Genomic DNA, 5,186 nt, shown 5'->3' on the forward strand with positions numbered 1-5,186 from the left:
TAGCACGATTAAATGTTCTGGGATTCCCATTCTTCTCAGAGTCAGCCACAGTTTGTTATGATCCACGCAGTCAAATGCCTTTGCATGATCAATGCTACAGAGATAGACATTCTTCTGGTATTCTCTGCTTTCAGCTAAGATCCATCTAACATCAGCTACAACTGGCAGTTGCTATCTACCTATTACTTCATGGGACAAAGATGGACAGTCTTCTCCTATGGGATTTACAGCCTCTGAGAACCCCTGGAAGGTCATCAGGTGAAACAATTCCAACTAAGCAACATTAGCATGAACAATATCAGATTTCACAGCAGCTATGCACAATAATAAAAATAAGATACTATGAGTATAGTCATCATTATATAAAAACTCAAAAAATATTGAAATGATACAAGCCATCAAAAAGCACAATAATACTTTTATATTTCCAAAATGTTTGCAGAATATTAAGATTAAAGTAAAATACCTAGTAGCAGCAATTTTCTCCCTTTTAAATTTTTATAACCTATTTGGCTGCATATTATTTACACAACAGCATTAAAATGGATGATATACTTGTTTTATTTATTTCAACAAAATTTTCTAAATGATAATAATGCATAATAAAAATATTATGTGAAGTAATTGCCTCCAAAATTACTCATTATTGCCTTTATCACATTACATGCATCAGAAGCCATCATCATTATCTCGATTTTCATTACAGAAATAGATTCAGTTTATACCTTGGCACTATTCTGATTACACAAAGTCCCATTAAAATTACTAATGAGGAAAACTGGAAAGGTTTGAATATTTAAGCTGTATGTGTGTGGTAACTTTTCTAGATGTAAATACATTCATCATTTGGGGCCCTTTGACCTGACAAATTTGTGGAAATATTCTGCTTTGGGCCTATGCTAGTATTTTCATATCTTAATTGGCCTGCTAGGCTAATATTATATAAAAAATTGGAATATTTATGTCTAAGAAATTTGTAGTAGATACTAATAGACAAATAAATGCCTATATTATTAAGAACCTTCAACCTGGAGAACATTTATCAGTGCTTTTATCATACAGGTTAAATTTTCTTAGTGTGTCCCCAAAACTCTTACCACTTGCTAGTGTAGGCGTTGCTTAGTTTTATAGTTCTGCTAAAACAGAAGTATCAGAAATAAAAGGCCTTGGCTAGCAAAAAGTTATACTCTGATCTTTTAGGAACTTGGAAGTCTGAACGCAGATTAGTAGTTATAGAAACACTTTCTTGACTGTTGACTGTGGGAGAAAGTCTTGTCTTAGCATTTGTAGGTTGGGAATCCTTTGGAGATCTTGGCATTGATTTTCCTCTGGATCTAAAGTGCTCACAGTGAAGTGACAATGAGTCCAAAGGAATTGTGCTGATCTTGTTTCTTCTTTATTAGTCTCTCCCTCTCCTCCTGTCTCCTATTTCTCTATTTTCATCACTTGTAGGATTAAAGGTAATGTAATCCATGTCACAGGAAAGTTCCCTTATTCCAAGTTAGGGCTGTGACCTGATTAAGGGTATTGAAAAATCCTCAATAAGGCAGGTTAACATAGTGACTGGAATAAAAGACTCAAGCATATTAGCAATCATGAAGTTGGCATAAGACATAGTTTTTCGGAGTCTTTGTTGACTCAGTGATGCCTAAGAACAAGAACATCAGATTCCAAAGCCCTTTATGAGTGAGTGATGTGATCATATCAGATTCCCAGCATGGGAGAAAATAGTACATCCTTATACAACTGCTGAACTACATAATTTTTTTGCTGAATACAGGGTCTAAATAATGACTAGAAAGTAATGCTATTAAGCAGAAGGTAAGGTATAGATTAGATGATAGGGAAATTGTGCAGGACTAGAAAGAGGAGTCATGCAGCATGTTTCTCAAGTAACAAATGCTCAGAGCTTTTCTAGGCTTGTTACTGTTGTTGTTGTGTACCATCGAGTAGGAACCAACCCACAGCTGACCCTTCAGTGAATTTTCAGAGGCAGTTTAATCTCAGGGGAGGAGATTGCCCACTTTTCTCCTACAGAGCAGCTAGTGTATTTGAACCCTGTGCCTTCATAATTACAGTGCAGTTTCTAATATTTCAGGATTAAAGAGAAACAAGGTGTTTACACAGTTTTGATCAGAAGGCTGCAACACTCCATTCTCCATTGCTTCAAAGGTACAGTGAGTCTGGGAGAAGACAGTGGGACGATTCTGTGAGATGCTGGTACATGTCGCCTGTCACTCTGGCCTCTGGTCTAAGCGTGTCTCTGTCTGTTTGTCTGACTGTCTCTCTCTCTCTCTCTCTTCCTCCTTCCATTGTTTCACCATTTTAGGTCACTGTTCATGGAGGGAACTCCTTGCTGGGTATGCTGTAATCCAGCTTCATGTAACCTTGTTTGTCTTCTGAAAAACTTCCTTCCAAATTTCTAAGACAATATTCTTTAAGTGTTAAGGCAATACACTTTTAAGTCTTTGATGATTCTCATAAATATTTGTTTTGTTTTGGTGTGTTTTTTTGTTTGTTTGTTTGTTTGTTTGTTTTATGCTGGGGCCCAATCCTTAGTAAAGGTAAAAAGTATTTTATCTTTATTACAAAGTGCTTCAAGTCCTCTTTACTTTCAGCAAGGAAAATTGTATCATCTTCTCACAGCTTGTTAATGAGTCTTCCTTCAATCCCAGTGCTGTTATTTATACAGTCCACATCTCAGATCTTTTGCCTGACATACAGGTTACATAAAGATAGCCAAAGTACCTAACTATGATGCATAACTTTCCTCATGGCAGTATCTCTTTATTCTGTGCAAAATACCCAAACTAGATCTATGTACAGTTTATTACAATTAGTAATGTTCATTGTTTTGAATGATGCCAATAAAGTTTTCATGACCCACACGATATAATGCTAACGCATACTCAAGAAAACACAGGTGAATACCATTCTTGTGCTTGTTCATTTTTGTTTTGTTTTGTTTTGTTAATTCTTTTTTGTGGAGGATGATGCAGAACAGGGCAGGATTCAGATTCCTCGTTCATAGGAATGCTATGAGTTCTGGTCAACTTGCTAGCACATAACAACCGTGCCTATGATATAAATTGCTAGATGTTCCATTTCAGTTTTGACAACATCCGATTTTCTTGTTTCTGTGCTTCCTAGTGTCTACATTAGATTATTAATGAATGTTTGCAGGTTTCCTCATTTTGAGTGCTATCACATCAGAAACAAAAGTCTTCATTTGCTGCAAGCGGTACACCATCCATGTTATTAGGGTAAATTGATTTTGAGGAGGTAGTTCTTTTCCAGAAATGTTTTAAAGGCTGAAAATTTCTTCCTCTGATACTATATTAGATGTTGTTCTATTCCTATTCATAAGGTTAAACAGACCAATTATTTCAGAAGTAGATTACTAAACATTTATTGAATCTGTCTTAGTTTGGAAGTTCCATGAAAACCTTTTCTCCATGTGTGACTTCTGATACTTGAAATGCTGGTGAAGTAACTTCAAGCATTTATATATATCATCAATTCACCACAGCATAACAGAGACATAAAATTTACTGATTTCCATTTCATGTGATTAGGTTACTCAGTCGTGACATTTTTCGCTCTATATTAATTACTAAACACTTTAAATTATTGCAAAGAAGATATTTTCGGAAACCAAATGTAAAGTAGTATTCAACATTCTTTACATTCAAAGAAGTAGCACTAATGGCAGAGAAGGAAAGAAAATCATCTATTATACAAAGCATGAATGAATGACACTGTTAAATGGTTTCATCTGCCTGCCTAAATTTACACTCATTTTAGCTTATGATTTAACTAAAAACTCATTGTAATCAAGATGGAGCCAATTTGTAGGTACCCTTTCAGTGGATTTTGAAACTGTAAACCACACCATAAGTTATTGTCCACAGAGTGACCAGTGGATTCGAACTGTCGGAAGGGGTGCTACCTTGGGTTAACAGCAAACCTTTCTAGGGAATAGACCACCAGAACACCCTATTAAAACGCATGTATTGTTAAAGATATAAAGGAAGCTTATGTTCACACCTTCTCCTTCACTATGTAAAAGGAATAGTAAGTTGTATGCCCAATGTTAGCCCAATTCTGTCATAATTATATGGCTTTAGTTAATGAGGTCAATGATCATTGCGAATTTAATCTTATTGCCAATGTTGAAGATTAACCGAAAGGAGAATGGTAAAGTCAGAATTATATGTAAGAAATGAAGATGGGTCAACCATTGATTTTGGAATTGAAAATGGAAAAAATGTAGGCACATCCAAGTTATCATTAGGTGGCACTGAATTGTGCTTAGTCTCACTTACTTTGGGCATGTTTCTAGGAAAGGCTATTTTTTGGAGAAGGATACCATATTTGGAAAGGTGGAGAGTGGATGAACTCAAGCTAATGGACTGACACAGTGAATCCAGCAATGAATTGAATATGTCAGAGATTGTGAGGATGCATAGAAAGAAACATATAGAATACATTGAAAACAATTTACTGAGTTTGCTGAAAGTGTGAAATGTTGAAGTTTACCTATATGTTTATAAAAGAATTGCAAATAGTATTCAGTAGAATGCAAAGTTATGTAAACAAAATAACTTTTCGGGGAGAAAAATCTTTTTTAAACATTTTAGAAAATTTTTCAACTTCAATGAAATTTTTATTACAATTAAAATATTTTTCTTTAGCAAATCTCAACCACTTGGATAGAACTAGACGACAGAGAAATGGATAATTTAATTGAAGAAAAATAAAAGGAATAAGAATAAAAAAGAACTAAAATAACTTCCTGAAAGACATTGATATTGAACACAAGACATAACAGAGAAGCAAATTTCAGCCTATGAAGAAGAATAGGAACAAGAGGAGAGAAAAGATTAAAATTAATAAAAATCTGGTGTCAGAGAAGTCAGAAAAGAGAAATACTCTGGGTGTAGAAAACAGACTACTAAGAAAATATAGCTTGATCTGTTTTGAAAATTAAAGGAAATCTGCTTTCCCCTAAAGAGAGTATAGCATTCTGTAGAGAAGGTTATCAATAGAAAGGTGTTGTTGTTGTTGTTATGTGGCTTCCAGTCGTTTCCGACTCATAGAGACCCTACGCACAACAGCCCTAAACCCTGCTCTATCCTGCGCCAACCACACCGCCTCTGACACACCCATCCTGATTACCCCAGTCA

Source organism: Elephantulus edwardii, unplaced genomic scaffold (assembly GCF_000299155.1).
Source record: "Elephantulus edwardii isolate Elephantulus edwardi_28Jun2011 unplaced genomic scaffold, EleEdw1.0 scaffold00261, whole genome shotgun sequence".
Taxonomy (NCBI): domain Eukaryota; kingdom Metazoa; phylum Chordata; class Mammalia; order Macroscelidea; family Macroscelididae; genus Elephantulus; species Elephantulus edwardii.